At 44.9% G+C, this 26567-nt stretch overlaps 1 protein-coding gene across 2 annotated transcripts in view; it reads right to left on the reverse strand.

Annotated features, from left to right (window-relative positions):
• The window catches only part of LOC137418572 (talin-1), a 212189-nt gene extending 189327 nt beyond the window's left edge, over positions 1-22862 (reverse strand). The window contains exons 1-3 of one of the 2 annotated variants that reach the window (XM_078771336.1): positions 22725-22837; positions 17332-17470; positions 17089-17145 (exon numbers count right to left, since the gene is read on the reverse strand). The gene's annotated coding sequence lies outside the window, so the exon portion shown is untranslated. Of the gene's footprint in view, positions 1-17088; positions 17146-17331; positions 17471-22724 lie in introns of both variants that reach the window. The other variant, XM_078771335.1, reaches the window with a different exon arrangement.
• Positions 22863-26567: the final 3705 nt, after the last annotated feature.

Consider the following 26567-nt stretch of genomic DNA (forward strand, 5'->3'; position numbering starts at 1 on the left):
CAGGGGGTTCGAGAAAGAGTACCATGGAAAGAATCCTCTTTAACTGTAATGAGGGAAAGGATTCAACATTTGCTTATTGAAGATCCACGGCAGATAGTGCCGACCATGTCGAATTGGTTTTTAGCCGGCGAGTGCGACTATCGAGACATAACTCATATGGGAGTATCCGTGCTCCCACCCAAAGTATGGGAAAGGGCTAGATTAAGAGCACACTGGCCGCACGTCGATCCAAGGGCAGCAGGAGCGGCCCAGATAACAGTACCACAATGGGACGCACTGAAGCTCCGGCTGCTGGGTGCCATCGAGCATGCGCTGTTGCCAGCAGGAGGTCCGGATTGGGGAAAAATTGGGGCCATAAAACAAAAGGCAGGAGAACCAATTGGAGAGTACCGAGAAAGGTTGGAAAAGGCCATGGCGCGCTGGGGAGGACTGGGTCCGATGCAGCTGGGAGGGCTACCCCAACCATTGGTAAATCAATATCTAATCGAGGGGCTTCGGCCGGTGTTAAAGAAACAGGTACAGACCGTCCTCTTCGGCTGGAAGGGAATGACAACCAACGAATTATGCGACAAACTGGAACAATGCCCGGGCTCCTCCCTAGAGGAGAAGAAGGATATTAAGGAGGAAATATTGCAAATGTTTGTCCAGGAGAAACGGGCTCAATTTAACCAAAATAAAAAAGGGGATCAGAGTCAGAACTACATACACGAACAGTGCCAGAAGTGGGGACCTGTTCGAGGTCCAGAGGAACATAGGAGGAGTTGTTATCCTTTTTTCTATAAGGGCCAATTCCCCAACGGAGAGTGGATCCACAGCGAAAATGAAAACTGCGACGGTTGTACTGAGGAAGATTTTGGACTAATTAATATGAACGAGGTAAAACAACAATGGACAATACCACCCCCTCTTCCCCTTCCTCCTCAAAACCCTCAAACTTGGAATGTGCAAGGGCCCCCTCCCCAAAATTGGTATCCACCAAGACCCCTTCTCCAAAACCCCGGACCACCCCCCAATAGTGGGATGCAGAACGGACCAAGGGGGAACTGGGCCCCGCCTCGGGGTCCGCCGCAGTGGCAACCAGTGAACCAGTCACTTTGGGGGCCGCCAGAACGCAGGCAGGGCGGAAGGGGAGCTGTAGAGGGACGACCTATGCCCTCCGCACCACCGGTTCCGCAGGAACCGTGCCATTATTGCAAGCAGATGGGACACTGGATACGTGATTGCCCAAAGGCTCGTAAGGGGTTTCAGCCCCAATACAATAGAGGGGCCTATTGACGGGACGCTGGCGAGTCGCCCAAGGAGTGTCCTCTCTTGACCATGACACCGGCAGAGGAACCAACCATGATGTTGGACGTGGAGGGAAGACAATTAGAATTTCTCGTAGATACGGGCGCGACTCGCAGCACAATTAACAAGGGGCAATTGCCCTCTTTGCGCCCTACGGCCAGGAACGTTCAAATACTGGGTGTTTCGGGTTTACCCCAAGCGCTTCCTATTTCGGAGGAAGTGCGAGTAACATGCGGCCCGCTGGAGGCTAAACATGCTTTCTTGATGACCACTACCGCCCCGACGAATTTGCTGGGACGGGATTTATTGTGCCGTTTGGGCTGTCAAATCTCATGTACCGAGGAGGGAGTTTTCGTAGACGTCGCGGAGTCTAAACGCGACTTGTTGATGACGGCACTGGCTCGTCCCGGCCCCACCGCGTATTGGTGGCGCTTGGATCCAGGGGCTTTGTCTGCTTGGACATATATCATAGATAATGTGTGTTTGGACAGTTCAGTGCTGCGAGATTGGATGCAACAGCACCAAATTTCGATAAAGGACTTAAAGGATAATCCACCCCATTGCACTGCGTACTATGATGCAACGGGTGAGGACGAGAACTACCGGGAAAGGGTTAAGGAAAAGCTGGGCGAATGGATGCCTCTACACTTGTCACGGGTATGGATCGGGCGTGAGGGAATAGGAATTGAGGTAGTCCTAACCCCGAGTCAGCATGCGCTGACCCAATACCCCGAAGGAGCGGTCGCCCATGTTACCCTCACTACTGCCAAAGGGTGGCCGCCGGAAAGTGTAGGTTGGATGGTAGGGAGGTTACGAGAAGTTCCCTTACATGGTTATCGGTGTAAGAGGGGCCGCTGGACTTTGAAACGGCTCGAAAACGGTGAAGGGTTCTCAATTGACATTAAGGCAGAACGGAGGGACGGAAAGTTCGAAGAGGCAGAGTTGCCCCCCAAAGGCACCTATGCCATGAGGGCAGTGCTAACGGACCCGGGTGAGTCGGATTACCTCCTAGCGGAGGTGCCGGACAATTTATGGCCCAAAAGCGACGGTGAGGTTGGACGGATGCGAGACGCCAAACCTCTAGTGATAGCAGTGCAGCCGGGGATGCGCTTGCCAAACGTAAAACAGTATAAGCTACGACCTGAGGCCGACGTAGGCATAGCACCAGTGATTCAATCCCTAGTGGAACAGAAGATTATCGTAGAAACTAACAGCCCATGTAATACACCAATTTTGCCAGTTAAAAAGCCGTCAAAGGACAAATGGAGATTTGTACAGGATTTAAGGGAGGTGAACAAGGTGATACAGGGCATACACCCACTAGTTCCAAACGGAGAAACCCTCATGATGTCAATTCCGCCGGACGCAACATACTTCACGGTCATCGACCTTTGTTCTGCGTTTTTCTCTGTGCCCATCGCGCCTGAGTCACAATACTTGTTCGCTTTCACCCATAGGGGGCGCCAGTATACTTGGACAGTACTACCTCAGGGGTTTTCAGATAGCCCCACTCTGTTTTCCCGGGCGCTGCACCGCGACCTGGCGGATGTGGAATTGAAGGGAGGGTCAGTGTTGCTGCAATACGTTGACGATTTGTTGATTTGCTCCCCTTCAAAGGAGGCGTGCGAAATGGATTCTTTGGCCCTATTAAAGGCCTTGGCGGCCAAAGGCCACAAAGTAGGCAGACCAAAACTTCAGTTTGTGCGGCAGGTTGTAACTTACTTGGGACACGCCATTTCGCACGGAAAACGAGAATTGGATGCTGGACGAGTGACCGCTATCACGGAGCTGCCTCGCCCTCGCTCGCAACGGCAAATGCTGCGCTTCCTAGGTATGACGGGATACTGCCGCACTTGGATACTTGATTTTGCGCTGCTGGCTAAACCACTGTACGAGGCGACCAAATCAAATGCCCCGGACCTATTGATATGGACGGATGAATTGAGGCGATGTTTTGACGGGCTGAAACAGGCGCTGGTTACGGCACCGTCATTAGGACTCCCGGATTATGCGAAACCATTTACCCTTTACACTCACGCCGTGGGAGGTTTCGCCCAGTCAGTTTTGACACAGACCCATGGGGATAAGGAGCGGCCGGTGGCCTACTTTAGTAAAAAGTTAGACCCGGTCGAACAAGGGTTTCCGGTGTGCTTGCAAGCCGTGGCAGCGGCCAGGTACGCAGTAGAAAGAACAGCGGACATTGTTATGGGACACCCAGTAACGCTACGGGTACCACATTGCGTCACTTCGCTGCTGTTACAGCGAAGCACACAGCATTTGTCTAACACTAGATTAATGCAATACGAATCCGCACTGATCACTGCAGCCAACATCACGATCGAACGTTGCACGACGCTCAACCCAGCCTCACTGATGCCCACTCCTGAGGAGGGCGAACCCCATGTGTGCACCGACGTTGTGCAGCTAGTCTCCACGGTGCGATCGGATTTAAAGGACAATCCCTTAGAATATCCCGACTGTACATATTATGTCGACGGATCAGCTAGGCGCGCATGGGACGGGTCCCTGTTGTCCGGGTACGCCGTGTGCTCGGATAGCGAAACGGTAGAAAGCGGGCGTCTTCCACCTACATTTTCCGCACAGCAGGCGGAGCTGTGCGCCTTGACCAGAGCGTGCAGCTTGGCGGAAGGCCTTGCCATCAACATTTACACAGATTCGGCCTACGCTCACGGCGTAGTCCACGATAAAGGAGCCATCTGGAAGATGAGAGGTTTTCTCACATCTGCCGGTTCAGTGATAAAGAATGGCGCGTTGGTAGAAGGGCTCCTCCGAAGCATTTTACTTCCCCGCGCTATCGCGGTAATTAAGTGTCGTGGCCACCAAAGGGCGGACACTGACGTTGCCCGGGGCAACGCAAGGGCGGACGAGGCGGCAGGAAAGGCCGCCAACCAACAGATAGAACGCAACATGCCGATGGTGACACGAGCACAGAAGACAGCCGCACAGATTGCTGACATACCGACTGCGGGACCACCCGCCACACCAACTAAGGACGATATCATAAATTTGCAAAATGCTGCACCGACGGCCGAACACGAGGTCTGGCTCAAACGAGGAGCGATACGCCCTGGGCCAGGGGAAATGTGGACCCTTGATGAAAAACCTATAGCACCCCAGGCTTTACTGCCCTGGCTGGCACGCATGGCTCATCAGAATGGTCATGTGTGCCAGAGGGGGGTGATGGGACAGATAGACTACACTTGGGCAGCGCCAGGACTGTCACGGATTGTATCCGAAGTGTGCCGATCGTGTGTGGTCTGCCAGCAACACAATAGAGGGGCGCCACCGAGACATGCACATGATGGGGGACGACCCCCGCCTAGTGGGCCGTTCGCAACTATTGAGTTCGATTTTACAGAATTGGAACCAAGCATGTCGTTTCGCTATGTGTTGGTAATCGTAGATACGTTCACCAAATGGGTCGAAGCATACCCATGCGTCAAATCCGATGCTCCGACAGTAGTGAAGCGCCTCGTGCGGGATTTTATGTGCAGATTTGGCATTCCCCAGATAATTTCGTCAGATCAAGGAGGCCATTTCACGGCGCAGGTGGTTAAGGGCATCCTGAAGGCGTTGGGCGTTAAACAATCTTTCCATTGCGTCTACCACCCACAGTCCTCAGGACTTGTGGAACGAACGAACAAGACTTTAAAGAATAAACTAGCGAAACTTTGCGCAGACACAGGCTTGAGGTGGCCAGAGGCTCTTCCGCTTGCATTGATGAGCATTCGTTCCACCCCGGGTCGCACTACGGGCCTTTCCCCCCACGAAATATTAATGGGACGACCTATGAGCTTGCCCGTTTCAGCACCAACAGACATGTCCACCCTTGCTTTGCCAGTAATGGATGACATGCTTTTGAGATTTTGCATAGGCTTGTCGAATGTGGCACGCAGCATCCATGCTCGAGTACGAGAGGCGCTGCCTGAACCAATAGGCCACGCCATCCACAACTTTCAGGCCGGCGACTGGGTGCTCGTGAAGCACTTCACCCGCAAGGCTGCTTTGGAGCCACGGTGGAAGGGACCATTCCAGGTGCTACTGGTCACACCGACGGCAGTCTTCTGCGAGGGTAAACCTTCGTGGATCCACGCCACCCATTGTAAGTTGTCCATCCCCGCACCACAAGCCACACAAGACACCGCACCTCACATTGCTGCAGACACCACACCTCACACCGCTGAAGACAATGCACCGTCTAGGGCACCACAGTCTCCTAAGGGCGGCGATGACGGTCATGATGATGGGAATTCTGGGCAGCTGCCTAACAAACCCCGCCAAGGATAGGCTTCTGCAGTTTAACCCACTGAGAGAGGATCTCCCCAAATACCCAGGGCACGACAACTACACGTTATTTAAACTTTACTCCGTCAAATACATAACGGCTCCCCGGGGACAGGGGATAGTAGTACATTGCTGTGAGTTGGAGACACATTTCAAGTGGTTATCTGTAAGATGGATGGAAGCCATGGTGGTACATAATGGGACACCACAGGCACGCATGACAACCCCACGCATAGTCTTAACTAAAGTTAGACAGGTGGAAAATGGAAGGTTTACTGGGACCGTGAATAGTCACGCCGCCGCAGGATATCAATGGGGCACGGGCATCGACAATACTACTCTCCTACTGTCGCATGCCCTCGTCGGCTCACACACCACGATAATACTTGAATGTGGAATATGGCCCCCGCGCACGCTGATTAGAAGGAACAAAAAGAGGGGAGAGACCCAACACCAATTCCGGCCTAGTTGTGCCGCCTACGTTATTAAACCCCCTCCTGCCCAGGAAGTAAGAAGGAAGCCAGAGGAGAACACATACTGGAAGGTCGCACGGCATATGGCCACAGTACAGAATAGGACACAGTGTTGGATGTGTATGCACCTTCCCCGCACCAGCACAGCAGGCATACCAATGGTAGTGTTACCCCTATCACTCAATGATTTGTGCTCGAAGCCATTAGATACCAAATGCATTAGTACAACTCTGACAAGCCAAGGTTCTGATGAAACCGCGTGTAAACGAGTTTTCCAGTACTCCCCTCCCATTCTGTCCCGACACTTTGAGGAACGTCCGGCGCCGGTTTGGGTCAAGCCGGCATGGGGGGCCCTCTGCTTAGAAGGAAAGGGCCAAGTAATGGTAGGCAAATCCGTGTGTAGAGATACCCTTCCCGCGGACCCGAGAAAAGGGAAACACACGCTGCTAGTGAACGTTACAAGCTCGCCCTTGCATAACCTCACACACCTCCAGTTGGCATGGAAAGGGGAAAACGGGACAAACACTATCCCAGGCCTTCTCACTTGCATGACCACCCATTTGGTGGCTCCGCACGGGACCATGTTTGTATGCGGGAATAAAGCTTACCCGTATTTACCTGATAATTGGGGAGGAATTTGCTATTTAGGATCAGTTTTCCCAGAGATGGAAATGCGACAGCACTTGCATAATACCACCGCACTCATAAGGACACAACGAAGCACCTATTGGCACGACGACGACACCACTACTTTACACGGCGCTGATTGGGAGAAAGCCATTAGCTTCTTCTTCCCATGGGCTGGGACGGTCATGAACAGTTACCGCATTGACAAAATTGCGTTAATCTTAGAAAGGGTGGCCAACGACACCGCTACAGCACACGACGAAATGTTGGACACGGTTGTCCACCTGCGTACAATGGTTATGCAAAATAGGGTTGCGTTAGATATGCTACTGGCAGAACGAGGAGGGGTATGTGGGATAATTAAGGGTAAATGTTGTACTTTTATTCCTGACCCTTCACAAGGGGTCAGTGCTGCTATTATAAGGTTAAGAGAAAGTGCTCACATATTGACAAAGGATCGCATGGATCGGGAAGCCTCCCACAAGTGGCTTACCGACTGGTTTAAAGGATGGACAGGGACGATAGTAAAGTGGATATTGACCGCCTTGGCAATAGTCCTTGGACTAGTGGTTTGTTGTGTACTAATCAAGGCTTTAGTCCTTGCGTGTGCGAGAAAGTTTACCACAGGATGGACACTGAAGACGACACCGGAAAAGGCCATGGTGATGATCGACCAGCGGATCGCGGGTCCGGATGACACACCAGCTGTCAACTCAACTGCCAATCACGGATCCTGGGACGACGACCTGAACGAGTCCCTGGGCCGCGACAATGAGATCTCCGCTTCCGAAGATTGTTCTTCCATTGTTGATATTACCGATAATGATGTCGAGTACACTTATGCGGACCTCGAAGCATTTCAGGCTACCAGAAGGCCGTTTAAACTGGGCCCCGACACGTCGGAAGAAGAAATCGACGATTTCCTGAAGGATTCCTCTCGTTTCTTCACGATATGCCATGCCGTGGCTATGACTATGGGCCGTCCACTCCGCAGGCCTACGCCACCTGAGAATAATGTTACTGATGATGTTACCAATGATGATGTGGGCCACTTGCGAGGGTCCCCGGCTGATGTTTATGTTTCAATGCAGGCTCTGCCTCTCCATGTTTCACGAGCTCACCTTTATGTCTCACAAGCCCACAGTGAGTCAAACGCCACTGACCCAGTTCGGGATTTGGACCCAGCTGTGAACCCAAGCCCGGATGGAGAGGAACTCGATCGTGAAAATACTCTGAGTTCCGAGTCTGATTGTTTTGGAGATTCGCCCTTGAATAACAGCGAAGCAAGCAGCATCGCCTCGGACGATCTCGACTTTGACCCAAAGGAAGTTTCTCTCCCACCTTTGGATCGTTATGCTTTATTTCATGGCCATAGGTTTGAGCCACCTGATACTGACAATGTTGTGTCTTCCCCAGATCACCAGCACGTAAGAGACCTCATGAACATGAATATCGATTGAGCGCTGAAGATCTACAAGGATTTCACTTGGGGAAGCCTGGGCGAGCTCCAGTTGGGGAGGAGTCCGGCTGCACCTCTGTGGACCAAGGGTGGGTCGGAGATCTTCCTGGGTGTGGACCCCGGTGGAACCAGAGGTCTTCGTTGTGGATTTGGCGCGCTATTCGATCTTCATGTCTCTACGGTCTCACCTCATACACCCATCTACACCCGACTTACATACATCATACATCCACATACACCCACTTGCACCCACACACCCGCGGATCAGCCTGCTGGGTTCGTTGTGCGGTACTGGGTACGGGACATGCTCACTGGGCTGCATTCGTGTGGTACGTTACGTTTAGTTACACTCTCTCTCTCTCCCACCTCTTTTGGTGGATTTTGTGTGCCATTTGATCACTCTGCTTTTACGGCCTTACATTGCATACTCACATACAGACGCGAATCATCCTACTGAGTTTGTGTGGTGCTTTGGTACGGGACATTCTTACGGGGCTGCCTTCGCGTGATATGTTGAATGATTTTTCTGTTTTTGTTTGAAATAAAGGCCTTTGATTGGCTCGTAGATAACTTTGTATCTTAGATCCAAAAGGGCGGTATGTAGGGAGCTGTAATGCCCCTCCCCCTTTGTATATCCTTGCTGCTTTACCAATTACCAAGTATAACCAATTATATGTTTTGTTTTGACTTGCTACTGTACTCTTTTATGATACTGAGTTCTTTCTACTGCATTGAGGATGTGTAATATCCTAATAAGGAGTTCTCTGCCTGTGTGCTCTGGCCTGCGTGGGCACAATCTCTAGTTCCCCTTTCCTGGCCTTGGAGGCAACTCTTATCTCTCTTTGCCTTTCTCCTGACTCTGCCATTATCTTGCAAGTTGACAGTTTTATGAGTGTCCACTCCCCTTTGTACTTTCCCAAGCCAGCTGCTATACAGAAAGTTGTAAACATGTTGCCACATAATGCTGACCATCTCCTTATCAGAGCTAACCCATGACTGGCCTTGGATGAACTTCCTTTAATTAACTGAACAACAGGATGGGACTATGGTGGGAGGCCCAATGAGCCCATTCTGTCTCTGTGTCTTGTGAGCTAACTCCACCCCTGACTTTCTTTATATAAAGCAATGTTAATTGAATTATTTCAGAGCATCTTGTTGTACTGTTGGTCATTCTTTGTGAGTTTCAATACAACTTTGCTGTCCTCAAGCTTGTGTACTCGAGTTCCAATAAATATATCCGTTGCTCCTTTCTTCTGAGTCTTCTGAGTCCCAAGTCCTAAGTCCCAATCCGACATATATATATATACAGTCACGTGAAAAAGTAAGTACACCCCATGTAAAGTTTTGACTTTTTCAACATATTTCAACATACAGCTATTTGATCTTCATTTCAACAACATTGATAGATAAAGGTGATATAATATAACAAATATCATGAAACATTTACATTTTATAGTCCATTATATAATTTAAATAAACATAAATGCAAATTTCGCATGTGGAAAGAGTAAGTACGCCCCTACATTTATCACTACTTCAAACACCTAAAATTAGAATCAGGTGCACCAGCTCAGGTGCAAATGATTAGAACATCGTTAGAGAGGATCTTGGAGGAACCTGTCTTATTTAAACCTGAGACATTTAGTTTGGTTTGCTCTTTCTTGTTGAAGTGTGTGGCGACACCATGCCTAGATCAAAAGAGCTCTCTGAGGCCTTCAGAAAGAAGGTTATAGATGCCTACGAGTCTGGGAAGGGATTTAAAAAGATCTCCAAACAATTTGAAATCAATTATTCGACTGTCCGGAACATCATGTACAAGTGGAGAAGATTCCAAACAACTGCCATCTTGTTCAGGCCAGGCCACCCCAGCAAGTTCAGCCCGAGAGCAGACCGCAAGATGCTGAAAGAAGTCTCTAAGAACCCCAGAATATCATCACGGGACCTACAGGTAGCTCTTGCCACTGTTGATGTCAAAGTGCACGAGTCTATCATTAGAAAGAGGCTGCACAAATTTGATCTACATGGAAGGTGTACCAGGAGCAAACCTTTGCTGTCCAGAAAGAACATCAGGGCAAGACTAAAGTTTGCCAATGAACACCTAGGCAAAGACCAGCACTTCTGGAACAATGTGCTCTGGACAGATGAGTCAAAGGTAGAGCTATTTGGCCACAGTACCAGAAGACATGTTTGGTGAAAACCAAAGACAGCATTTGACCACAAGAACCTGATACCAACTGTAAAGCATGGTGGTGGAAATATTATGGTTTGGGGCAGCTTTGCTGTATCAGGGCCCGGGCAGCTCACCATCATATAATCCACTATGAATTCTTCATTGCACCAGAGGGTGCTTGAGGATAATGTGATGCCATCTGTCGGAAAGTTGAAGCTCAACCGAAGGTGGACCTTGCAACATGACAATGACCCTAAACATACCAGTAAATCCACCAAGGAATGGCTGAAAAGAAAGAAATGGAGGGTTCTGGAATGGCCAAGTCAAAGCCCGGATCTAAATTCCAACGAGATGTTGTGGGGGGATTTGAAACGAGCTGTGCATGCAAGAAACCCCTCAAACATCACACAGCTGAAAGAATTCTGCATGGAGGAGTGGGCAAAAATTTCTCCCAGTCGATGTCAGAGACTGGTAGACAGTTATAAGAAACGCCTACTTGAGGTTGTTTCTGCCAAAGCGGGCAATACCACCTATTAGAGCCAAGGGTGTATTTACTTTTTCCACATGCGAAATTTGCATTTATGTTTATTTAAATTATATAATGGACTACAAAATGTAAATGTTTCATGATATTTGTTATGTTATATTGTTGGAACCCATCTGTGGATCGGTCCCATCGGCCGATGGGTCTGACCCATCTGTGGATGCACGAGAAATGACAATGCAGACCCATCGGCCGATGAGTCTGCGCCATCTGCGGATGTGTTGTTCACCTTGAAGGAATGTGTTGACAGAATGGTGCTCTTCAATCAGGTACACAGTCATTGGAATTACATGTGGTAGGAATTTAACAGAGATGATTTTTAACACAAACAATACAATACGTTAAACAGAATTTACGGATACAATACGGATACAATTACGGATACAATTTACGGAATACGGATACAATACGTTAAACAGAATTTAACAGAGATGAATTATGATGCATACACATTCCTTCAAGGTGAACAACACATCCGCAGATGGCGCAGACCCATCGGCCAATGGGTCTGCATTGTCATTTCTCGTGCATCCACAGATGGGTCAGACCCATCGGCCGATGGGACCGATCCACAGATGGGTTCCAACAATATCACCTTTATCTGTCAATATTGTTGAAATGAAGATCAAATAGCTGTATGTTGAAATGTGTTGAAAAAGTCAAAACTTTACATGGGGTGTACTTACTTTTTCACGTGACTGTATATATATATATATATATATTGTTACGGTCTGCGGATAAGATGTTGTTTACCGAGCGGAGGCACCGCGGCCGAACAGTTTTTTTCCCGACTAACCCGATTCACCCAGACGTTGGCCGTATCGCGCCACAGCTATTCAATCAGGGAAAAGACAAAGACGACGGATGTGAAGAAAAGGAATAAGAAGATGAGAAAAAGGTTGAAAATACTACTAAATTTATTTACTATTTACAGGCTCAAAATAACCAAGGAGAAGGAAAGATAATAAAATAATATACAGAAGCTTTTAGAGACACAGTGAATTCCTTATACAAGCTTAATTAAATACCCATGGACAGAACAAACAAAACAAACTCACGTACGCAAAAGGATGGAAGGGTAGGAATCGTTTGGAGGGATGAGCAGGTGGGATCACAGGGCACAGCGAGCAGGTCCACTCCGGGCGGGAAGCGAGGAGCCGGCAGCTCCTTGTATTCGGCTTTACAGCGCACGCCGGCAGGGTCACTCGCTGCCCCGTCAGGGCTTCACGCGGCTGGTTGAAACGGGGCTGGACTCATCTGCCGTATCTCTGGTGTATCTTCTTTCTCTCTCTTGGACCTCACAACCCAGCTCTCTCTTTTGTACCTCACCACGCAGCTCAGCCTTGGACCTCACAACTCAGCTCTTGTCATAGCTCATCTCCCATCTCAGTAAAAGCTCATCTGCTTGGGGAACGTCCCGCGGCGGGTTATATAGGCCCCGCCCCTCAACCTTCGCGAACCTCCTTGATGTTTCTCTCCACACCCTCTCCAGGTCCAACCCCTTGTTCGTGGTTGGTTGAGTGGGGCTGACTCACTCCTCCCCTCTATGACGAGGTGGGGACCCGCCTTTCTTCCCCAACCCTGCCTCGTGGTCAATGGCGGCAATTGGAGGCGATGTAATTGCCAAATTGAGGCTTGGCCATTACGAAAGGGGAAATGGAGGTTTTTGGGAATCGGAATGAAGGGAATCTATCTCTTTCACTTGGTGCAATGGAGTGTCATGTTACTGGAAGACAAGGCCTTACTCTAAAACACATAATAAGGATATAAACTACTGAACAAGGGTCTTATAGTGTCTTTCAATGTGGTGTTTCATGGAATTAACTACCGGGACGCCCTTTTTACCTTTACACAACTCTAGAGGCAGGAGGGGCCATAATCAACAATGTTACACAGCAATTTCCAATACAACACACACAATCAAAAAAAATGCAATCCTCATATCTGCAACAATATATACAAATACAATTTTAAAGCAAAAACTATAGCACTTAGGAGGAATTTGTTTCGAACGCCATTACCTAGATCTACTGGCCGATGTATATTCCAAGTTTCAGCTAGTTTCAATGTATAGTCCTTGAGATATGAGCGCCAACACATTTTGGGTGGATGGACAGACAGACACCAACTTGATTTTGAGGGTTTTCTAAATATAACTCAAGAATGCATAAACGGACTTTACTGAAATTTGGAACATTTTACCTCAATGTACAAATCATTTACTTCTGAAATTTGCAGCCAATTTCGTCCAGTAGAAGCCGAGAAACACATTTTCAGTCCCCATGTTAAAGCTGCATACAGAAAAAATAAAGGGAGGGGCGCGCCTCCCTTTGATAGAGCAAACGTATATGGTTATGTTTATATGTGCCCAAAACGTCTTCTTCTTCTACAAATAAAATTACCACCAAAAACACAGTCTGTGAACTCTTAATTACGTTTGGACTGCTGAGACCCCTCAGACCTTTGACGACCTTTTAAGTCCCCCAAGACCCTGAAGACCCAAACTACCCTTAAATACCCTTAAAGACCCAGAAGACCCAAAATGCCCTGAATAAATGATTGAATATTCATTTCTTTTGGGCCCTGAAGACCCCAAAGACCACAAAAACCCTGAAGACCCAAAATACCCCAAAAACCCGAATACACAAAAGACCCTTCAAGGCCCAGAGGATCCAAAAGACCCTGAAGACCCAAATGGCCCAAAAGACACCTAAATGGTCAAAGATGCCTCTCCCTCTGAAACGACGTGTGTTGAGGCGCACGGAGCATGCCGAGTCACGCTCGTCCTTAAAATAAACAAGATCAATAGTCCAACAAGAAGACGTCATGCGGAGCACGATACTTGCAAAATCCGCCCCCCACCCCGAAGAAAAAAAATTCCATTGATACAGCAAATTGTCCATTTCATCAAGATTAAAATTGACAATCTTGATCAAAGCTCGGGTCAATAGGAAGAAAAGTGACGATTTTTCAAATGAAAAATGATGATTTTGGAAGGTTGACCTTGAGTTGACCTTTGACCTTTTGACCTCAAAATAGTTTGTTTCCCTATTTAATGACTCAATGTGCAAATGCTGTTCAATTTTCAAGTCAATCGGATGAAAATTGAGGATTTAAAAAAATTGACCTAAAAAATAGTTGGTGGTTGAATTCAGTGACCATACTCGTAAATGTAAATCCTCTTAGAATTTCAAGTCAATCAAATGAAAATTGGTGATTTTAGAAATTCAGCCTATGTTGACCTTTTGGCCTATGTTTACCTAAAATATAATTTGTGGTTGAATTCAGTGACCGGATATGCAAGTCCTCTTCACATTTCAAGTCAATTGGATGAAAATTGAGGATTTTAGAAATGTGGCATAGGTTGACCTTTTGACCTATGTTGACCTTTTGGCCTATGTTGACGTCAAATACTTGGTGGTTGAATTCAGTGACCGGATATGCAAGTCCTCTTCACATTTCAAGTCAATTGGATGAAAATTGAGGATTTTAGAAATGTGGCATAGGTTGACCTTTTGACCTATGTTGAACTTTTGGCCTATGTTGACGTCAAATACTTGGTGGTTGAATTCAGTGACCAGATATGCAAGTCCTCTTCAAATTTCAAGTCAATCGGATGAAAATTTAGGATTTTAGAAATTTAGCAAAGTTGGTGACCTTTGGCCTATGTTGACCTTTTGACCCAAAAAAACAATAGGCTTCTTGCTTTTGACCAACTCAACCATTTGGTGAAGTTTCGTGAAGATCGGTTGAAAATTGTGACCTGTAGGCCGGTGACAAACAGACAGACAGAACCACAAACGCAACCGACCAATATACTTGAATAATCTTCGATTTTGCAAGTAATAATGGCATAGCTAGGCTTGGATCTGCTGAGTGGAGGATATTCTGTCCCCCTGCCATGTTACCAGATCCTCAGCTCTGATGGGTGTACGTTTGTAAGGGGCAGGACATACATACACCGGACGGATAGACAAACGCTGTTCCAGACAACACTGCCCTACGGGCTATGCCATAAAAATATGGCTGTCAAACCACGTGACCGATGACGTCCTAAAAAAGATTTTCTCGACCAATTTGTCCCTAAATCACGCTCAAGAAGTTTCATTCTGATCGGATCAAGCATTCTACTTGTCGATTTATCGATTATCGAGGAGTGAGTTTGGGGAGTGAGGAGTGGGTGGGGGGGGGGGGGGGGGGGAGGAGAGAGGGCCAATTAACATCACAAACGTGTGATTGCATGCATGTCATGAGATGCATGAGCTGTGAGCGCACGATGCACCGCGATGACATATTTTGGAATTTTCATCCACTACACGTTTTATTATTATCGTCAAAAATAAGGTTTCGGTGCTCACATTAATTAAATATTAAAACTGGATGTGGATAAATATATAAGCTAACAACATAAATTGGTTTCAGAACGATATAAACTTACCTTCGTCAAAATCATTGAATGGTTTTGACAACCCAAACTTGCGGCAATAAATTCACCTACTTCTCGAAGTAAATAAAGGTTGGAAGACGGGGTCAAAGGGGAAAATCTGAACTACGTCATAAGTATTTCAGGTTCATCTAAGAAAAACAAATACGATCTCTGCAGCGACAGTAATAGAGGGCTGTGCTCCTGTGCAGACAGCCGAGATCGCTGGCAGACCAGGTATTGGTGCCACAGCGACGCGCTACTCATCATCCGATAGTCACGTACCTACTATATTATATAGTCTAGACTTGTAGTCGACTGGACGAGGGTACGTAGGTCCGACTGGCAGGGACGTACTGAAATCGGTGTACCGTGTACCTGGCTTAAATGAAGTCGGTGTCGATGGCGGAAAACTGAAGTCTGTGTAGCTGGTGTAAATGATGAGCGGTTTCGAAATCAAAATCCGTAGTACTGTATTGTCATTTATTGATTTTAATCACCAGGTGAAAATAATTTATCGGTCGCGCCAGAACAAAGCAAGATCACGTGAGCAAGATGGCGGATCATGGAAGGGACAATATGGCGGATCATGGAAGGGACAAGATGGCGAATCATGGAAGGGACATTTCAAATGACATGAAATTTTGTTCCCAAGGGAATGGGGGATTTTTTTTTTCTTTTTGTGAAATTTGAAATGAAAGTGAAATTTTGAATGGATTTACATATACGTGCAATTGGCAGAGAGGTTCGCTTACGAAGCTCTCTATAAGATCATGTATGACATTTCAGCCTATCAGGAAGCAAACAATGTAATAAAACCATCAAAAATCGACTTTTCTAAATTTCGTGACCTTGACCTTGGGGCGAAAATGAAAAATCGAGCTCCGTGGGCTAGACACATGACATTAGCCTAACCAAATATCGAAACCCCTGTCAGATTCCACCAAACCCCTCGGAGAAGATGTAGCTTGAAATCGATTACACCCTAAAAAGACATCTTTTTCCGGCGTGGCTCCGCCCACAATGGGCGCAATACGCCCACTCTAGGCAGGACACAACCAGATCATGATATCAACCTCTCACCCAAGTTTCATCAAGATCGGATGATATCATCGGGTAGTTATGCTGCAGACAGACAGACACACACACAGACACACACACACACCCATGACGAATATAGTGGTCACTCTGTTTGATAACTCGTTGACCAATACCCCTGGGCACTCACCTGGTAGAGTAGAGCAATATACTACACCAACTAAAAAATTTTTTTAAACAATATCACATTTTAAACCAATTTCAATAGTTGCTCGGAGACAGAGCAGCATGTAGTATCAATCATACGAACATAATCACAAGACTTTTTAAAAATTGGGGGGGGGGGGGTGCAACCCCCTTCGTCTCCCACCCCCATAGACCCTGATTTTTTTTTAATGCTGTGAACAAACTTTGGTACATCATGGGTGATGAAGGTTGTTGTCAAGTTTCAACAAAATTGGGTGTAGTTAGGAGAAGAGAGCAAATACCTATTTTGGGGAGCAAAGCCCTCCCCCGTATATCCCATTAGACCCCGATTTTTTTTAATGCCATGAACAAACTTTGGCACATCACAGGTGATGAAGGTTGTGGTCAAGCTCCATCGGAATTGTATGTGTAGTTTTTCAGAATAAAGCAAATACCTACTTTGGGGCGGGGAATGGGGGTTGGGGGCAACTCTCTCCCACCACCCCTATCTTGCGTACACATCCCTCTTCACACAATCTTCCCATTTCAGCCGAGATCTCCCTCTTTTCCTCCTACCTTTCTCAAGTAACCCATCCGATTCCTTTGCCACTCTGTCATCCTCCATTCGGATCTCTGCAAGAGAAAATTCCAAAATGGTCCCCACTCGGTCCGTTTATCTGTACGTCCACCTGGAAATCCGGAGTTCCGAAATAAGGAGATACGGTAGTGGAATAATGAATGTGAGTGGGAGAGGCTGCTGAGTGATGGAGGAATGAAGGAGCAGAGGGAGCAAGACCAGAATAAAATTTGTATAAATACCATCTGCGATGAGAGATGAGTTTGCCCTGTGCTTCAACTTCTTTGTGCAGGGACATAATGAAGTTGAGAGCTTTGGAATCCATAGCATCCAAGTGATACCGGTGTGAAGTGGTCAGGAACAGTGTGGAATTATTGGTATCTATGACGTAATGTAAAAAGTATCTTCAACTTCAATTGTACCGTACTTGTAAAGGTCAAATACTTTTATGATACAAGTACCGGGCAACCCCCTGCACCCCATACAGTCATTCCCAAAACCCTTTTTCAAACACATTTTTGGTTCACGAGTTATCAAACAGAGTGACCACTATATTCGTCATGTGTGAGCGTCTGTCTGTGTGTGTCTGTCTGTCCGCAGCATAACTACCCGATGATATCATCCGATCTTGATGAAACTTGGGTGGGAGGTTGATATCATGATCTAGTTGTGTCCTGCCTAGAGTGGGCGTATTGCGCCCATTGTGGGCGGAGCCACGCCCGAAAAAGATGTATTTTTAGGGGGTAATCGATTTCAAGCTACATCTTCTCCCAGGGGTTTGGTGGAATCTGACAGAGGTTTCGATATTTAGTTTGGCCAATGTCATGTGTCTAGCCCCATGGAGCTCGATTTTTCATTTTCGCCCCAAGGTCAAGGTCACAAGGTCACGAAATTTAGAAAAGTCGATTTTTGATGGTTTTATTACATTGTTCGCGTCCTGATAGGGTGAAATGTCGTACATGATCTTATATTTTCACATACATCATGAAATACAAGTTTTCCAACAAATTTCTGAATTCTCGACCTTTGACCTTTGAAGGTCATGAAGGTCAAAGTTTCAAAGTTGTCGGAATCGAACCGAATTTTCGGTATTGTGTAGCTGACTAACCTCATAACTGATTATACATCATTTTCTATCTCATTTCAAGGTCAGTAACCTTCGTTTTGACATTTCCGGGCCTGGCCTGTCTGGGCCTGTTTCGGTTATATAGTCCGTCCTGTCATTGAATACCGCTCGCTCGTGAACCATCGTCGTCTCCTGACTTGTCAGTTTTATTGTCTACATTGGCGTTCCAATTGTATGTATTTTATAGACATACTCACGTTCCAATCATACGTACTTTTTAGACGTACTTACATTCCAATCGTACGTACTGTATATACATATTCACATTCTTAACAGTACATCCTTTATAGACATTGGTCGCAATTTAATTGTACATACTTATAGAGGTACGGTACTCGGTTGGAAAAATATATACAGTAATGTGTAAAATACTGGCAACCACCAGGTGGCCTTTGTGGCCTACGTTAGCACATTCTATGCAGAGAGACAGACATGAACCAAAATCGAATTGGTTTGTTTTTGTCACCTACCCAACTTATCTACCAAGTTTTGTCCAAACGCGTCCACAACTTTTTTTAATGTCGTGTTATACTATATCGTTTTTGGCACCATATCTCAATGGTGAATAATCACTCGATAAATTTAAATTATTGTATCGTGATGCAGATCTTCACCAAAATCGAATAAATTTGTCCTTGACAGACCCCGTACGTGTCCACCAAGTTTTGACCGAATCCATCCACAACTTTCTGAGATATCCTGTTCACAATCAAAAAGACAGAAAACCCACAAAAAAAACGCAACAATTATAGAGGAATACCTTTTGTTTTTCCTAGGAGTTTTTCTTATTACTCTTCTACCCTATTTTTGACCTCTGAAAACTTTAAAAGCAATGTTCTCAGCAACCGTTTGTCCAATTGACAATAAATTTTCATCAAGTGATCGGCTAGGCACGTATAATTTTTTTACTGCTAATTATGTAGTCGTAGGTCACGTGGTATGGGCGCCATCTTGGAAAAACTGAAAAACTTTGCCCCTCCATATCTCATTTCACCCGAAAGCCAATTTGCCCCGATTTACACCTTTGCCCCGAAACAGCTCAATGGAAAAAATTGAGTCATGGCTCATTCTAAAGAACTCTGCAATGGGACCAAAAAACATGTTTATTTATTCTATTAAAAGTGCTAACGTTACGAGGTTAGAATTCGACAAATCGATCCCTTGCTCCCACGAATATGATTTTTTTTACATAACCTTAGTTTAAAAAAAAACTCAGAATGCAAAAAAAAAATCACAAACACCCCTTTTTCTCTGCAACGGCTGAACAGATTGAGCCCAAACTTTGCACGCATAATTGCATAACCATGATGAACAAAAAGTTCAGTAGTCATGACGTCATGTGTCACCTGGTTCTGGAGTTATGACGTTTTTAAGCATAAACCTAAAATACTATCTTCTCCATAATTTGTTGAGATATCGAGTGGAAACTTTACACAAATGTTCCCCATGGGGGGAGGTTAAAACGTTACTTGAGAAGTTTTGATAAGTCACATGGTTTTGCCGCAATAAATAATTGAAGGAGAATCATAAAAAGCTTCTATCTCTTGAACCGCTGCATTGATTGACATGAACTTTTAATGCAATGTAACTCATCAAGCGGAATAAGTGTTTAAAATTTCAACATGATTGGTTATACGGTCTCGAAGCTGGAAGTCGTTATTGTTGAAAGAAGAAGAAACACAACATTATTTCTTATTTGGCCATGTGACTGATTGTGCTATTATTATTTTTTCAGAATTTTTCCTTTAAAAATCATTTTCTCTGCAATAGTGGGACCAATTGACAGGAAATTTCCACCGTAAGAGCGACTCGTCCTGTAGAATATTTTAATGGTAATTATGACGTCACCAGTCACGTGGAATGCATGCCATCTTGAAAAAACTGAAAAACTTTGCACCTCTATATCTCTAAAATCACTGCACAGAAATAATTGAGACATGTCTCATTTTAAGAACTCTCCATGCAGAATAACATATGTGAATGATGATGGTGCCGCTGCCGTTAACATAGGTGCCGCCGTTATGACGTCTTAATTTGACAAGTACAAAACTTCATCCGATCACGATGAAACTCCTTGAGCATCATCTAGGGATAAATTGATGGAGAAAATAATAATAATAATGTGAAAGCGGGGTTGTTATAAAGTTATAGTGTGTGTGTGTGTGTGTGTGTGTGTGTGTGTGTGTGTGTGTGTGTGTGTGTGTGTGTGTGTGTGTGAAAAATAATGTGAAAGCGGGGTTGTGTCAAAGCGGGGTTGCATCAAAGCATGTCCAATGAAAGTGGGGTTGTATCCAAAGGGGTTGTATCCAAGGGGGGTTGTATCAAAGTGGGGTTGGATCCAAGCATGTCTAATGAAAGTGGGGTTGGATCCAAGCAGGGTTGCATCCAAGGGGGGTTGTATCAAAGCGGGGTTGTATCAAAGCGGGGTTGTATCAAAGCGGGGTTGTATCAAAGCGGTGTTGTATCAAAGCGGGGTTGTATCAAAGCATGTCTAATTAAAGTGGGGTTGTATCCAAGCGGGGTTGCATCAAAGGGGGTTGTATCAAAGCGGGGTTGTATCAAAGCGGGGTTGTATCAAAGCGGGGTTGTATCAAAGCGGTGTTGTATCAAAGCGGGGTTGTATCAAAGCATGTCTAATTAAAGTGGGGTTGTATCCAAGCGGGGTTGCATCAAAGGGGGTTGTATCAAAAGCGGGGTTGGATCCAAGCAGGGTTGCATCCAAGGGGGGTTGTATCAAAGCGGGGTTGTATCAAAGCGGGGTTGTATCAAAGCGGGGTTGTATCAAAGCGGTGTTGTATCAAAGCGGGGTTGTATCAAAGCATGTCTAATTAAAGTGGGGTTGTATCCAAGCGGGGTTGCATCAAAGGGGTTGTATCAAAAGCGGGGTTGTATCAAAAGCGGGAAGGCGGAATAAACGGGTCATCACTGCCAGCAGTTGTAAAGTGGCAGTTCTAGTAATCGTTATACTATTATAATTATTAATTAATTATAGTATAATCATGTGCACTCTCACACCTTACATTCCACCCAATTCGCTCATCCATTCCAGACGATATCCACGATCAGATCTTAAATGTCATACTATCTGTTATCCGATATAAAATCCTATTCTCTCTTTTATCCCTTCATATACCCCATCAGATCATATACCCCATACTCCCTGCTATCTGATCTTACATACAATCAAAACTATCCGCTATCAGATCTTACATCCCACACTATATCTAGTCTTACATCGCACACTATCCGCTCTCTGATCTTACATTTTTTACTATCTCTTATCCACTTTTATATCCCATACTTTGTTATTAGATTGTCACATCCCATACTATCTGTTATCAGATCTCTACATCCCATATTATCAACTATCAGATCGTTACATCCCATACTATCCGCTATCAAATCTTTACATTCCATACTCTCCGTTATCAGATGTTTACATCCCACACTATCCGATATCAGATCTTTAGACCCCATACTATCCGTTATCAGATCTTTACATCCCATACTATCCGTTATCAGATCTTTACATCCCATACTATCCGTTATCAGATCTTACATCCCATGCCATCTGCTATCTGATCTTACATCCCATACTATACACTATCCAATCGTACATCTCATAATATCTGCTATCCAATCTTACATCCCATACTATCCGTTATCCAATCTCACATCCCATACTATCCGTTATCAGATCTTTACATCCCATACTTTCCGCTATCAGATCTTTACATCCCATACTCTCCGTTATCAGATGTTTACATCCCACACTTTCCGATATCAGATCTTTAGATCCCATACTATCCGTTATCAGATCTTTACATCCCATACTATCCGTTATCAGATCTTACATCCCATGCTATCTGCTATCTGATCTTACATCACACACTATCCACTATCCAATCCTACATCCCATAATATCTGCTATCCAATCTTACATCCCATACTATCCGTTATTCAATCTCACATCCCATACTATCCGTTATCAGATCTTTACATCCCATACTATCCACTATCAGATCTTACATCCCATACTATCCGCTATCAGATATGTACATCCCACACTATCCACTATCAGATCTTACATCCCATACGATCCGTTATCCGATCTGTTCATCCCATACTATCTGCTATCAGATCTTACATCCCATACTATCCGCTATCAGATCTTTAGATCCCATACTATCCGTTATCAGATCTTTACATCCCATAATATCCGCTATCAGATCTTTACATCCCATACTATCCGCTATCAGATCTTTACATCCCATACTATCCGCTATCAGATCTTACATCCCATACTATCCGCTATCAGATCTTTACATCCCATACTATCTGCTATCCGATCTTACATCCCATACTATCCGCTATCAGATCTTTACATCCCATACTATCTGCTATCCGATCTTACATCCCATACTATCCGCTATCAGATCTTTACATCCCAACCATCTGCTATTTGATCTTACATCATCTCATAATATTCCGATATCCGATCTTTCATACCTTATTATCCAGTTAATTCCACAATGGGAAGTTGGTGAAATTCCACGAACAACTCATCTGTAAACAGCGAGTGACAACTACCAACAACTTTCTCAGGTTTTTGAGTCCGATATGTTGACGTCAGACCTACAAGCAATCACGTGAAAGCAAATGTGGCATCCTCTGTCCCGCCCCCTCTCTTCCCGCCGCCCACCCCCGCTTGACCCGGGCATACGGGTGTGTAATAAGCACGAGGAGACCATATCCTCCACCCCACCCCACACCTCCCTGCCCCAATCCACTTCCCTTTCGCCTCTCTTTTATTGCTGTATGTTCTGTAAAGATAAAGCAACAGCAATTGTCAAAGTGTGCAACAAGAGCTCAGTGCAGGGTGCATTGTTTTTGGAAATCAACGGATCTTTTGTTTATTCCAGCGCTCCATACGGTACCGAATGTCCTCGCAGCTTCCATAAAGTTCCATCACTCCGTATCCTCTTGGCTCCAAATCCAAAGTACACGACGCGTCGTTGTTGTGCTTGACAAACATACGTCATGCGCACCCGCCACACTCAACACGCTGACATTCAGCCGGCTGTCTCGTCTGCTTGTACCTTTGGTTACACGTTATCATTTTTCATCTAAATATGTCTATAGAGAATGTACAATTAGAATCAGTACATCTATAAAGTATGTGAAATTAGAATGCGAGTATGTCCATAAAGTACGTACTATTAGAATGTGAGTATGTCTATAAAGTACGAACTATTAGAATGCGAGTATGTCTATAAAGTACGTAATATTTGAATGCGAGTATGTCAAAAGAACGTACTATTGGAATATGAGTATGTCAATAAAGTACGTACTATTAGAATGCGAGTTATGTCTATAAAGTACGTAGTATTCAAATGTGAGTATGTCTATAAAGTACATACTATTAGAATGCAAGTATGTCTATAAAGTACATACTATTATAATGTGAGTATGTCTATAAAGTACGTACCATTAGAATGCGAGTATGTCTATAAAGTACGTATTATTAGAATATGAGTACGTCTATAAAGTACGTACTATAAGAATGCGAGTAAGTCTATAAAGTACATACTATTATAATGTGAGTATGTCTATAAAGTACGTACCATTAGAATGCGAGTATGTCTATAAAGTACACACGATTAGAATGCGAGTATGTTTATAAAGTACGTACTATTAGAATGTGAGTATGTCTATAAAGTACGTACTCTTAGAATGTGAGTGTTTATAAAGTATGTACCATTAGAATGTGAGTGTGTCTATAAAGTACGTACTATTAGAATGCGAGTATGTCTATAAAGTATGTACTATTAGAATGCGAGCAAGTCTATAAAGTACGGACTATTATAATGCAAGTATGTCTATAAAGTATGTACCATTAGAATATGAGTGTCTATAAAGTACGTACTATTAGAATGTGAGTATGTTTATAAAGTACGTACCATTAGAATGCGAGTATGTCTATAAAGTACGTACTATTAGAATGTGAGTATGTCTATAAAGTACGTACTATTAGAATGTGAGTATGTCTATAAAGTACACACTATTAGAATGTGAGTATGTCTATAAAGTACGTACTATTAAAATGTGAGTATGTCTATAAAGTACGTACTATTAGAATGTGTGTATGTCTATAAAGTACGTACTATTATAATGTGAGTATGTCTATAAAGTACATACTTCGAGAATGTGAGTATGTCTATAAAGTACGTACTATTAGAATGCGAGTATGTCTCGAAAAGATGTACTATAAAGTACGTACACTACTCTAAAAATACTTGTGTCAGTAAAATGTGTACCTATAAAATACATATGATTGGAATGTGAAACTGCACGATAAAACCGAAATGGTCGGTTTCCCCGTTGTATGAACATAAACCTATGGCATCAGGGCATGGTCGATACACACCACACAACCACAACAGCACATAACCACCACAAAAATTACACACAAAACACGTCCTGGCGAGTGTCTGCAATCACTGATTGCTCTTTCTATTTCTTTATGACATCTGGCTGTTAAGTCGGTCACCATGATATCTTACATATTCACACTCGCCGATGAGCAGTGGCACCTGGATTTAAATCCCGAACTTCCTATGAATCGTCATCCTGGCGCTTCCCATGCCGCAAGGCGATTCATCAATGTGTGCACCATCTCTCGGATGGACATTTAGCTGGAGTACCTGTCTTCCAACACTGGCCGTTGGTCGAAATGAAAGATTCCACCCATGGTGTCTTGCGCATCGAACATCAGGTAGTTGTGCTATGGTCGGTACCATGGCTAAATCCCATTTGCCTGCCACCTTCAGTCAAACACCAGACATGGCCAGCCAATTTGTGAAAGATGAGTCAAGTACTTCGCTGGCTAACCTCAGAATAAGGTGGTAATAACTAAGGTAGTAGTAGTCGTAGTCGTAGTAGTAGTAGTAGTAGTAGTAGTAGTAGTAGTAGTGGAAAGGTTACAGAGATTTGCGTTCAGAGCTCATGCAAGCTCAGGCAAACATATGTTCCCAGTTTAATGTCGCTCAATTCCTCATCTCTGCAAGTCCATGGTTTGAACTACAGTAGACAAGGTAGAGCATTTTGAAGAGAAAGCACTACCAAGACAGATAAGGGGAAGGTAAAAGAACGCCAAAGAACACCAAAAAAAAGAACGCCAAAGAACACCAAAAAGAATGCCAAATAACACATTTATACAAATAAGAGCAAAATATATTGTGGGGAGACCGTACAAAGTGCATCATTTATAGTCCAGGTTTCCTTAAACTTTTGAACAGTGTTACTATATTCTGCCGCCTTGTACTCCGAAATAATGCGTGAGCGTATTAAGCCCTTCAGACATACAGAACTGTGTTCCACCACATCTTTCTCAATTTTTGCCTTCCTGGTTTTATATATTGCCATTTTTGCACAGGCTAAAATAAAGTTAACAAGGAGATCTCGTGACTTGCTTAGTTTCTTTACCGGGTGCCCGATGATAAAAAGTGTTGGAGAGAAGTGAAGCCAGAAGCGCAAGAGAAGATTTTTCATCAGTAAGAACACTGGTTCAAGACGGTGGCATTGAAGGTATATGTGAAATATAGTTTCCCTTTCACCACAAAAGCAGCAATCCTCTGAGACGTTAGTGAAGTGCCGCATCATAGATCCAGAGCTCAGTGCACCATGTAGCAACCTCCAACTTAAGTCTGCCATCATTCTTGGCGTTGGGTAGAGATAGAGTGAATCCCAACGTGGATGAACAGTCGAAGGAAGTGGAAGAATCTCACGCCAGGGAGTATCCAGTCGGGTTGCAAGAGCTATATAATGGAGCGAGTGGATCACTAGCAGGTATGTATTTTTCCTTGATAGCCCACAGAACGACATTTCCACTGTGCCAGGGGTCTTACTCATATTGTTTGCAGGTATTGGCTGAGAGAGCTCGCAACATCGTGGTCGGATTTTAAAATCCATGGAGTTACCGATGGACATCTGTCCAGATCCATCACCCTCTTTGGGATTCTCTAGATATTCCAGACAATCGGGAGGCAAGGAGCTTTTGACCTCTTCAAGTATCCTGGAGGGGATCCTGATTGTCCTCAGGCCCATTTTCGCTGCGAGTTCCTTGGGTAAAAGCGTTATCTTACCATCGTTCAGAAGGTCTCCCACTGTGGATATGCTACCAGCTAAGAGGCTCCTTCTTACTGAAAAGGAAGCCAGAGTTGGGCCCTGTAGAAGAGGGTTGAGAATGAGCGGTTCTTCTAACAGGTCCTTGCCTGGATAAGGAACTGTTCTTTGTACGTCGACTACATTCCAAGCCTTCAGCATTTCTTGATAAAAAGGAGGCAATGTAGC

This window comes from Myxine glutinosa, chromosome 2, assembly GCF_964187855.1.
Source record: "Myxine glutinosa chromosome 2, kmMyxGlut1.1, whole genome shotgun sequence".
Classification (NCBI taxonomy): Eukaryota; Metazoa; Chordata; class Myxini; order Myxiniformes; family Myxinidae; genus Myxine; species Myxine glutinosa.